This window comes from Halictus rubicundus, chromosome 4 (assembly GCF_050948215.1).
Source record: "Halictus rubicundus isolate RS-2024b chromosome 4, iyHalRubi1_principal, whole genome shotgun sequence".
Taxonomy (NCBI): Eukaryota; Metazoa; Arthropoda; class Insecta; order Hymenoptera; family Halictidae; genus Halictus; species Halictus rubicundus.
Genome location: NC_135152.1, coordinates 17,739,550 through 17,752,533, shown reverse-complemented (window position 1 = coordinate 17,752,533; position 12,984 = coordinate 17,739,550). Strand labels below are relative to the sequence as shown.

The 12,984-nt window shown below is 42.9% G+C and overlaps 1 protein-coding gene across 8 annotated transcripts in view; it reads right to left on the bottom strand.

Moving 5' to 3' along the window:
• The window catches only part of LOC143353690 (uncharacterized), a 205,786-nt gene extending 193,331 nt beyond the window's left edge, over positions 1 to 12,455 (bottom strand). For all 8 annotated transcript variants that reach the window (XM_076787196.1, XM_076787197.1, XM_076787189.1 and 5 more), the window contains exon 1: positions 11,934 to 12,455. The gene's annotated coding sequence lies outside the window, so the exon portion shown is untranslated. The remainder of the gene's footprint in view (positions 1 to 11,933) is intronic.
• Positions 12,456 to 12,984: the final 529 nt, after the last annotated feature.

Here is a 12,984-nt window from a genome sequence, read left to right as displayed (position 1 = left end):
ATTTAAAGATGCTATTACAGCTATTTCAACCGGTTAAAATTATTAAGAAATAAATTCTTACGTGAAGTCTGCTTGTTGCAATTCGGTCGGAAAATTTGCATAACGATTCGCAGTCTAAAAACATTGAAACTCCTAGTCTGCAACCGTGATTTTTAATTAAAAAACTTATATTTTCTGGAACATTACGAATGCGTGGTGTACGTAATATTGTAGAAAAATAATGTACAGCCTCCGAGCGGTCTGAAACTTGACTCGAAATTTTTATTATATCAATGCTGTAACGGAGGCGTAATTTCCTCTTCAACCGGTGAAATTGCATTTGCAACATTCACCTCGGCAGATTCTACTTTTGCAAGTGAAATTTCGTATGAACTAATTAAGCTCTTCGGTTGGAAAGTGGTTCTCTTCGAGTAAAAAGATCCGTCGACCGTGGGAACCTGGAAACATCCGCAGAGACGTCCCCCCGATGGCGATTCCCGTATTTGATTGGACAACGTTGATAAAGAAATTTCGAGAACCGTCCGAAATTGCAACGTACACATGTATAAAGCCCTGGATGCGCCAACTGGAAGGATCTATCACGCGTTGCTTAATATCACTAACGTTCGACTACACTGATTAAAATTGAAGCCGTGGAACGCGCACAGACTGCACCCGGGATTCGTGGCGCAACGCCATAAAGCATATTCGTCGACCGGAGGCAGGGGGGAATCAATTAAACCGTGCCCGAACACACGGCTTGGATGCACCAGAGCGACGTCGTACATCGATATAGCGATTCCGTCGGGAAATGCATCCTACTCTCAAGAGAGAGAGCGAGAGAGAAAGAGAGAGGAGATTCAGGCGGAGCCAGACGGAGAGCGGAAGGGAGAAAGCCACAAAGAAAATCGAGGCAGAAAACTAGAAAAACAGAGACGGTAAAAGAATCGAAACCGGAAGTAAAGTCGTTCCGAAAGTTCCGCGGATTTTCTGGTAAAAATAATTCGTGCGTCTTGCCCAATTGTTTTGTCGTTTACCGTATAGTAATTTATCTCCAACTGTTTTGCAAACTCATTTGTCGATTCAGCAGGGTCCTTCTTCAAAAATAGTAATAATTGGTGGGTTTTCAAATCTGAGAGTCTTCCGCTGCACAAAATCTCATTTTTCTAAACCGTTTATACTAATGTTCAGATGAATCTGTACGTATAATATACTCTGGTCATAAACTTCATCAATCAACCGTCGCGGTTTTCCAGGTTGCAGTTTGAATCGCGGTTTATGAAACCGTTTTGAAATCTGAAGAATAACTACTTTTTAAAAAACGAAAGACAGCAGTCATGGAATATGGCCGCAACATTGGCCATTCTATGAGCAGAATTGTCAGAACGACCTAATAGGTGAGCACACGTGCGAGACCAGAAAAGTGGAACGTAAAAATCGACGCTGGAAAAGGAACGCGGAGAAACGATACGGCCCGTGAAGGAAAGAGACGATTGAAACAGAAAAATAGAACGAATATCGGGGCAGAAAGAGAGGAAAAATTGACGCTCGATAAGAGACGCGGAGAAATGGTTCGGTGAAAAAGAGGGAGAAAACCGATCGAAACAGAAAAATAGGAGGACAAGAGTAACGTTCGGACCTAAAAGAGGAGAAAACACGTTAAGACAGAGAGAGAGAGAGAGGAAAAAATCGACGGTGAAAAAGGAAGGCAGAAAAGATGATATAGAGAAGGGAACGAAGTGGAGGGAATTCGAAAAAGCAAAAAATATCGAGCCAGAGAAAGAGAGAAAATCAAGGCTCGGGAGAAAGGCAGAAAGATGATACAGACGGAGGAAGAAAGGGAGAAGATAAAGAGAAGATCGCGACGGAGGGAGAAAGAGGAAAAATCGAAGCCGAAAAGCGGAGGGAGAAGAAGATGGAGAAGAAGATCGAGGCGAGGAAGGATAGAAGGAGCAGAGGGACAGAGGAACGCGCAACATGCATGTATGCCCGGTCAAACGGCTGGCACTCTTTCCTTGGTAGCGATTGCAGCTGCAACGATCGCAGATATTCGCCGAGACGAGGCTCGCGCGTTCACGCGTGTCAATATTAAATTCGAGCGGACCGTACGCGAAATTCGTGGAATCCATGGAAAAACATTCCACGTGGACCGAGCGAGAAAGGGCTCGTTGTTCCCAGTTTTCGGTTCGCGTCAGGAATTCCTGATGGGGACCGGTCCTCTGTCCCTTTTTCCTCGGATCGTCGCGGACACAGAAATTATACGAACCATTCGGTGACGTCCGCGTCGATGGCATTTATTACACCGAAACAAAGAAAACTATTAATCTATTATATTGTACGTCTATATACACCATGATGCTTAAAGATTGATCACAGACGGATAAAATTTCATTTCGATCTAACAGAAATGATATCTATATTAGGGGGACCCATAAGTAATCAAATATTTTGAAATCTAAAACAAACTTCGTAGATTCAGGTTTTTATTTCTTAATTTATTGTATAATCTCCATCACTATCAATCAATAATCACTAGAGATTTTGGGGTGTCATTATCAAATTCAACTGGTCGTCCACTTCGAGGCCTGTCGGAGAGATCATAATCACCAGCAGCAAACCTTCCGAACCAACGTTGACACTTGTTGACCTTCAATACATCTCCATAAACATCGCAAATTTTCTTTGTTGTCACCGCTGCATTAAATCCCGCATGAAACTGAAAAAGTGTGCGACGACGAATATGATCCTCGGAAGGTACGGACGCCGCCATTTTATTACAAAAGAAAACTATACTTTTTAGAATATTTTGAACACAGGCTGCTTTACCGAAAACTGTAAAAAAAAAATACGTCTTTCCTCTTCAACGATCGGTACAGAACTAAAGGCAAAACAAATTCTTTGCAAATAATTGATTGCTTACGGGTACCCCTAATATTTGGAAAACTCTTTTCGAAATTATCATCATCGCGTCTCGTTGTTATACTGGGTCGACGATTGTTTCTAGAGGAGAGTTTTCGGAAAATCAAGTTTGTGTAGATGCGACACAGAGCTGCGGATTAATTTATAGCGCGCAGACACTCTTTTAAGGGCCGGAAACGACCCAGTCGTGCCGTATGTCCGACCATAAAACAACCCATTACTCCACGGCCAATAACCGCTTGAAACATTTACAGTATCGTTTCGGTATAACAACGAAGTCCTTGAAATTTCGTCAGCGCAACGCGGTAGCACCGGCGTCGTCCAAGAAAAGACCGGGGCCGTCTTTCGCGTCGTTGACCCTGCTCTTCCCTGCTGAAAAGTGTTCACCGTGAATGCGAGACCGCTATACTTGGCGACTGCACGATATGCAAACTACTGCTCGCTTACATGAAGTTATTACCGGGGTACGCGAGAGACTGTGATGGTCGACTTCACTCGCCGCCAAGTACTTTCCTCTCGTTTCGCACAGCGAGAGAGAAAGAGAGAGAGAGAGAGAAAAAAGAAAGAGTGCATTAACCACGCTGACTGTTGTCTTCAGCTGTTACGCTCGGTTTTGTGAAACAAGAAACCTGAGGCGTGCCGACGCTTGCAATAGTTGTTAACTTCAACGGGACCGCGCAATCGTAACGAGCACGCCACATTTTTATGGAAATATTCATTTTTGTCGTTCAACTTACGCAAGCGGGTCGAGGAGATATTTGTTGTTTAACGGGCTGTCGAAAAAATTTGGTTGAGTATTAATACACGTGATCGTGGATGTATTAAATTCACGATATTTTTACTATATATTTACTGTGTATTTTAGTTATATTTTACAGGAATAAGAAAAAATTTCCGTTTAGGGAAGGAGAAGTAAGGAATTGTTCCTGATTCAAAAGCAATTTCGTCACATTAGTCGACGAAAAGTGTCGATAACTCAATATTCGCAAGAACGTCACTTTTGAGACAGGGAAACGTGATTGGACTGAAAATTGATAAACGGTAGCGAACTTTTAATCGGTGGTGTATACATTACACCGTGTTGTATACCGAACATTCTCATGCACGCGTCCGGTTTCCCGTCACACTTACTCTTTTTCGCTTATTACCGTATGTTTTGTCACATGTTCCTTTTTTACACCGAAAGGCTCGACTTACGCGGTAGAAAACCGCGTAAAACAAAACAACGCGGAACGTGGTATACACATCGCGCACAGATCGAGGAACTGGTGTGCTCCTTTCAGTGTAACGCTAACAATAAGTTAGCGCATTGACTATCGAACGATTTTCATACACAATGGTGTAAGAAGGTTTCCAGGTGACGAAACGATGCTTGCAAGAATTTTCACTAATATTAAACGCAAGTAGCTGAAGCAATACGCACGCTGTTCGAAGAAAATGCTGTTTTAACGGGAAACTTTTATTAGAAAAGAAATGGTTACCATTCGAAAGTATTACTACAGATCCTGCAATTTTTAATTAGGAAGTTTACTTTCCCATTGAAAGTTCCAAGGCCTCCCACCGGGAGTCAACGTATTGAAAATTGTTTTTATTAAGCTTTACCTCAAAAAGTCGGCTTCTAATTGATGACTTAATCGATATTTGAAAAACTGCATCGTCTATTCACGCTATAATGTACCGGCACTGTGCAAATATACTTTTCTCTTTGACCGCATGCAACGGCTGCGTGCCGGTTTCCGCCTAGACGAGTACCGCACTCTGATTCGATCACGTTTTCTTTCAAATATTCACTGTGTTTCCTAGAATCTATTTTTCAGTGGCTCGAGCAAACCTGCTCTCTGACTTTACACTTGCTCTTATTTCTCATTGGTCGGTGAATTATTCGTCACCGTCTTGCGAGTGTGTACAAAAAGATTTATGACGGAGCGGCGACAGATGAAAAGAGGATCTCAGGATTACGAAGCGTTTGCATGAAACATTATCATATCCATTTATTTCCGACCGTGCTTTTTATTCGATGAAAACACTGCATTTATTTCAGGAGAGGCACGCAACATTTACATTTTACAATATAAAAAGGAAGGATAACGTAAGAGCATAGGGAAGAGATACAGAGATATTTAGCATTGCGATAATTGATTCAATAGATTCTAGACGTTGGGGTTTCTTGAACGAACTCGTGAAGTCAAAGTAAGCACCTCGTAAGAGCACGCTCAAAATTTAATAGACGATCACACTCGAGTTCTAAGCCAAGCTTTTATCAATAATATATGTATATCAATTTCTTCTTTCGCCTTTCATAACGATCCTATTTTACGGATTTTAATATCGTCCCTCGAGTGTAAGCTTCGTGGTCTGGGAAAGTGTACCAAGGATTCCTAAGTAAATCCTACCTTTATGCTTCACGTTTCATCATAAAAAGATTCCAAACTCTCTATGGAGGACCATTAAAAGGATCTTAATGTCAGTCTAGTCCCGTATTCTAGTGCCTTATAACTAAGGATTATAATACCATAGGAATACCTTGAAAATGCCTATGAAAAAAACTCTACAAACATGAGATTGGAATTTGCATACTTATTATAAGCATGAAAGTCAATGTGGATCTCTATGCAGACAGCCTCTTCCCTCTTTTAAGTGAATAAAATAAGACTTGAACATACCGGGTGAAGTTAGGACTCCTTTTATACTTTACATAACTCCCGAAAGATTACGTTACAGTCTATAAGACATTATCATACTACTCCGAAGAAACCCTTCTTACCCAGGTATTTCAAGTAACCATTTCGACAGTCAAATTGCTGAACAATGTCCTTGGCGAACAAAAATACTGTATTTTTTAAATTAAATTTCACGTACAAAATACTATTGTTTAATTCGATGCCCAGTGTCAAACAGAGATCTCCTTAGCGAGACATTCAACAGCGTCTTCACATAAAATTCTTAAATAACGTTAAAATAAAGTTAGTCCAGGTAAACTTCATCCGTATGTACGAACGCTTCTGTGATAAACTGTATATCGAAATGGATGTAATGTAAACTTGCAATGGAATTGTTGTATAAATTTCAACATGCCGAGGGCGTCGTGAATGTTATTCCCTCGTTTAACACGAACTACGTTAATTCGCTGATAGGTGTTCATTCACTGGACCGGTCACCATACCGAATGACGATGAAGCAGCACAGCGTATTTGGACATAGCACAACAAATGAAAGAGAATAATGTCCGAGTCTAGCCGTCCGTGCGCGAAACCCTCTTAGCACCAAGCCGCACAAATAATCCTTGCGGGTGTAGCTCGCCTGTGTACAAGAGTGCACAGCGGCAAGAATTACATGCGCCGTTTGCGAGGAACCCTGTGCGCAGAAAGACGAGCAGCTGAGTCAATGACGTCAAACATGCTCCGCAGAGATCCCGGCGGATCTCGAGGTCGTCCATTCGTCAGGGAATTCGTCGAGGACACCGTCGCGCGACCATCTTTCCATTTGCAGCGCTCGTAAGGACGAATTCGGCGCGACGTCCCGTCGTGAACGAACTGAACCTGATAAATAGACGACGGTACGACGACCACCGCCGCAGAACCGGGGTCGCAACAGCAACGTATTTGCATGGCCGAATTAGACCAGCTGAATACGCGTGTTCCGACGAGAGAAATTGCACGGAACGTCCCTTGCTCGTTTCCACAGACGCCGGCTAATTCGCGGGCAAGTGGCTGGCTAATCTACCGTGCGATTTCCAAGAACGAGTTCGACGCACGGCAGCTTCCGCGCGGAAAAGAAATAACCCTCGTTATTATAATGCCCCTCATTATACTTCTGCGTGAAAAACGAGGGAAATTCCCGCAAGGCCTGCGGAACGAAATTCTTTTTTACGAAACGGTCCTGCGGCGGTTAAAAATTTCGTGGCGTCGTAACGATTCGCTGGACTGTTAACTCTCCGGGGACGAATCGCCGATTTATGGCAATTGTCCAGATATGTACGAAAGCGTACCGCAATTAATATTTCGACCGCTTCGTGTGTAATAACAATTTAGACCCGTGGTGGAGACTTCAGAAAGATTCCACTGAATATTCGACACGTTTCTCGATGGCTGATCTTCTGCCATCTTGCGGCTAGCGCCATTATTCCGCTGGCTTCCGGTTGATGACCTCGGGGAGAGGTCTCTAACTTTCGCGACAACACAACAGCATTTCAAGTGGCTGGAACTTGGGGTAACGTCTAGAGAGCAGAAAATATGTAATATGGGTTCGAGGCAGAGTGAAAACAGAGGGAGAGGAAGAGGAAAAGGCAACGTTGCTCGCGGACGCAAACGATAGAGACAAAAGCGAAGCAGCTGGCGCGGTGACGTCACTACCTGTCTTGCAGCTCTCTGCCAACACCCCGGGGTATGGGTCAGTCTTGACCGGAATATGCGAGGTTCGACCAAGTATTCCGAGAGCGGCGGTACTTCATTTGCAAACGCGGTGCACTTCACCCGAACGCGATATGCGAGCCTGCAAGTTTCTGCAAGTATTTAACGGGGGCGAGGACTGTGCAACGGGAAACGTCTTAATACCTTCCTGCCGGCGGTATCGCGCAGAAATGCGAGGACCGTTTTCGTTCGCGAATTTCTTAAGTTTAATTGTCGGCACCCCTGCTTTCCGAAGTCTCAAATTTGATTAAACAAAACGCCGACGCGATCGTACAACGCTAATATGTTATTATTTCTGTGTTTTTTTTTTCTTGCGCTGTTTTATTTCCGAATTTCCATTGTACGGATTGATTGAAAACGGAACGAATTCTCGGGAAAACCGAATAATTTTGGAGCTTCGGGGTTTAACACTACATTTTCTGGAAACCTATTAACACTAACCGTACCGCGACCGGAAATATTTTCATTTTATATTTCTTGAAATTACGTTCCATTAGAAATTGTTAGATCAATTTCTTCATGCAAGTACATATTGTTATGAAAATTGCAAGACATCTAAATAAATTCAGTCCTGTAATTTTTATTAGAAAAAAGGAAGACGTATACTAGTCACATATTGTGCTCAAGAAGCTTAGAAATCATCTTTATAATTATTAGTTAACGTTAGTGGGGTCGAGTAACGGTTGACATTGCTGTTGTTGATGAAGGGTCTATTAAAAAATCCTTAGCAATGGACTACAGAGACTAGTTCAAAAATGGCTTTTTTAATTATTTCACCGTTTTCATCCGGGCTTGCAATTTAATCGTTTGTACCTCATAGAAATGTAAACCGAATCCGATGAAATTTTTAGCATACACAATATGTATAACTGACCGCCCGACTTCATATTCGACAGGGATAATTGTTACCGACAACGATATATCAATATATGGAAAATCGATACGTGATATATCGGTGTATGTGGAATCGATAAATTTCATATTACCAGCAACGACGTATCAACGAGTGAAAAATCGTTGAGCGATATATCAAAGTACAGGAAATAGATAATGAAGAACCGGGTATCGCATTATTTATTATCGACAGTCAACATCGATGTAGTAGGAGTCTGTAAGTGACAATTCTCTAGAATTGCAATTAACATTCTTACATGCTCAAGTATGCATAATCACTGCATCAAATCGACGTACTGCACCACGAGTAATTGAATATCACCATAAATTCAATGATGTACATGACCGTGACAATTGTCATGTGCACATCAAAGCATATACAATAGATACCTGGTATATGTCCACTTAAGTATGCATAATCAATACTCCAAATCAATACGTCAAACTATGTGTAATTGACAACTGAATATCACTATGTATAAATGTACTGGTATATACGTACGTACTAACTATGGGTAATGTGCACTATCACTGAATTCATAGTTCATATTCGACCGTAAATTACGTGCATGGTAACTATGTAGAGTAGATGAAATGCAGAACGGTAGACGCATTTACAGAATTTATAAGTTGTTTTATTCTCAACTTCTAAAACTATTAACGAGAGAAATAAACGTCTATGTAGCTTATGAACTTTGCTATTAGTGCAGATAATGTTTGTTCCACTGCCCATCGATAACAGTCCGATTATCATGAATACAAAAACGAATAATTTATCAAGTCTCTGTATTCTCAAATAATAATCACCAGTAGCTATCGAGGACTGCATGAATTGATGCAACACTGTCGTGACAACAACCACTATAAAAATCTACGTTTCGATTTCGCGTGGGAAGATTACGCCACCTGATTATCGTGGGTCAATGTCAGTCCGGTCAAAGGAAATATTGTTCGAGGAGCATGTTAACGCGTTTTCGATTCCGTATCGACAATGCGATAGAGGCAGAGTTGTGCAACGGACGCATCGTTGCTGTGAAAGACTGAAAAACATCGGAGGCGCGGAGAATGTTAATTAAAACGTTTTACGATTCAGTCGTTTGATCGACACTCGACAAAGGTCAACGGTTCTTCCACGGCCGATACACTTCGGACGTTTTTATTTGCAACGAACATCCGTCGGTGATTCGAGCTCTCCGCGTTCAAGAATAATTCGGGAATCGTTGAATTGACAACGAGACATGCATTTCATTGAACGGCCCACGGGATAATTAGTTGACAATAAATTCGCGTGTTACGTCAGCGTTGCGTCGGCGTCGATTCGCTGCACCAATCGTATACAACAGCCGTACCAAGCAACACACTCTTTCGCGAATCCTCTTTTTCTCAAACACTCGACTCGCGTAAATATTGATACTAACCGCTTCCAGGAATACAGTGAGCAGCAAAACTGAAACCATTATTTATGTATCGGGTTGTTCCGAAAGTTTCTTTCGCAATATTTAGAACCGTTAAATAACACGAGCATATACGAAAAACGCGATAATTTGTTCATTAATGTTTTTTTTTTATACTTCCTCTTTTACATCTTCTTAGAAAATTAAGCTGAATTTGCATTGAAACCATTGACAAAAAACAAAAAAGAAACTTCCAGGACAATCTAATATTTATTTCGTCGATGTCAATAACAATGGTTTCGTTAGAACTCTAAAGCGCAACATCGTCGAATTCCGTAGAAAACTGTGCTTCTCGACAAACGCGGATAAATATCAACGTCCAAAAAGAATCTCGTCACATTTGTTAACGAGGTATAAAGCAGGCTCGTCGTCGGTTAGAAAAATCTCGACGGTCGAAAATGGCACCGGCGGCCACACGGAGTTATTAAACTTTCCATCAACTTTCCCGGAGTTTTAAGATATTTTCGAAAGTTTAATGGAAGAGCCTCGGCGGGAACGTGGAAGCCGTTTGTGACGGGCGTTGAATAGAGTGTTATGCGAATAGAGCATCTGTCGGTCGTAGGAGTGTGAAACGCGGTGGTTTCTACCACCCTCGTTTCGAAGAGCAACGGTTCATTCCTTTCCCAGAAATATTTCGCAGCATCGCGAGATCGACGTCGCAAGAAAACATGTGTAGAGAACGTTCGTTGCGTGGAACCTCGTCGCAGGATGTCGCGTGTAATCCATCAGGCGACGTCACGCGAGGAAACAGCCGGGGGAAACGCGTTGCGCCCAGAAAACGCGTGAAAAAGTTGCGTGTACAGGTTCGGTACGAGATTATCGCGATCTATCGACCCGATCGAGCGATCTGCCGCCGAGACGGCGCGCGTAACCTCGATGACAGAATCAGAAGAGGAAGGCAGTGAACTTCTGTCGGACTATTTCGAGCCCGAAGGCGCCTTGCTGCGCTGCATGTTGGAAAACGGGGGAGAGAAGAAGCGAAGAAAAGGCGAACCAGTTCACCGCATCTATGTACGTGACTTACGTGAAACGATACCTCTGCCACGCTATGCTAGTCGGGACCTTTAGTCCACGATATTGGGCCGTGTACCGAAGGGACGCGTGTACACGGAATCCGTGAACCTTGCATCCGCGAATTAACACGTTAACTGCCACGTCAGTCATATATGACTGACAATGATTTTTGACTAGGTTTAGAAATCCATTTTTATCGTAACATATCCAGATAAACCGAATTTTATTGGGATCTTTAGAATTCAAACGGGTTAAGACGGCATCCCCTATAATGCATTTTAAATTTCTAGTTTCGGTTTCATTAATTAAATTACACTAATTTTGTGAGATTCTCTGGGATTGATTTTTGGCGCTTTTCGACCCACACCGATATTTCGCTACAGCTTTCGTTCGATATAAGGCGACGGCGCGGGACCGGCTTTCGTCGTACTTCGGATGAAGACGAAGAAGAGGGGATAGCGATTTTCTTATTCCGAAGTGAAATGTATCGTCTTATATCGGAATAAAATTGTACATATCGACGGCCGCTCGAGCTTACCCCCACCGCGACGGGTCACGAATGAAAACGCGTGTTTAATGCACGCGTAAAGGTCGATTTATGCTATCCACGCAGACATGGAACGGTTCCGCTCAGCACCGATGAGATGAACATTCTTCAATGCATTTGAACATAGGGTAAGAGACCCAATCACTGTGCCTATATTAATTATACTTACTTTTAAAGCATGATGAATATTAAAAAAGAGATATATAACATATATATTCACCGACTTTAATCAGAACAATTTAATATCTCCTTTTTATAATTGGTATAATTTTGTATAATTAATATGGGTACAGTAATTGGGTCCCCCTGCCTTAAATGTTTATACTAAACAAAAAAAGTATTATTAAAGTGTTAACGGAACCGTTCAGTGTCTGAGCGGATAGCGTAAATAGGATTAACTATGCATTGTGGGACCGTGTATTTTCGTACACGTATTCGATTATTGATAGTAGAAGCGAGACAGCAATAAATTCACGCTCAACTGTCCGACGTTATATCACGGTATATTAAGATACAGGAATATTAGTGAAATTAAATTACACGGACATCCGTGTATCTAATATTACACAGATCAGGATCCGGATTGGTTTATTAGACGCGAAATAGGGGCCTCTGGTTGGGACAGATCCTGACACGTTCGCGGATGCGTCCGCGAGAGAGCGCGTACCCCGCCGTCTCGATCATTACTCCTGTTAAGGACAAAATTCATCGACTTACGTCAACGGCGAGCACCGTTCTCGATCGATACACGCCGATATCTCTCTCCCTTGCACTATCGTCCCTTTGTTCCTCCTCGCTCGCTTATCGTCCCGGCGAATGCACCATAAGCACCAAACAGAACTGAACAACGGAGAATACCAAACCACGGGAACGTAAAAACTGTCCTCTTTTGTCACGAAAACAAGGAAAAACGTTGAACACAAACACACGCGGACGATTCCGGCACAGCTGGTTGGGACGTCGTGCGCGGTACGCGCTCCTCTCCTCGTCGACCACTCGAAACCCGCTGCTGCTGCTGCTTCAAGGGCAAGGCTAGCCCTCGTCGTCGATCGAACGCGGCATGGCTGTTCGCGTTGCGAATCGAACGCACCCGGTCTTCGAGAACGCGTACAGACCCGGTAGAATGCACGAGAGAAGTTTCCCGAGAGAAATAAATGAACCCAGCAGTGGCTTTTGTTCCGCGACGACGTGGGGGGGACACCGAGATCGTCACAAACCGACTCCCTCGATGGACGCGACGATACTGAGGCGCCGGCGTGTTTATTCCCCCCACCACCGGTCACCCCACCGCGATGCCCCCACCACCGACGCCCCCCTCCTTCCATCTCTGCTAAACATGCTGGATTCTACCCCCACCGACGGCTCTCACCCTCCCTCGCTCGCTTTCCCGGCCATCCGACCCTTTCCTGCTTCATCCAGGGCCTCGAAAAGACTACCAGCTGGTATCTCTCTCTCTCTTTCTCCCTCTCTCTCTCTTTGTCTCTCTCTCTCTCACTCTCTCTCGGATTTCGACGAAAATTTGAGAAATCTTTTATTTTAAGAAGACTTATCGGCAAAGAAACTATTGCGTGGAATAGCGCTGCTTTTATTAACGCCAAACCTACCACGGTACCATTTTCAACAAAAATTCGTTGGTGCAATTTAGAACAGTAAAACTAAGAGTACGGACGGGTTCTAATATTTTTAATTTACGATTATTGAGATTGTGAAGATCCATCTACGTGGAATTACTCAACAAACTTAGTTCCTTAGGTATATATTATTTTTA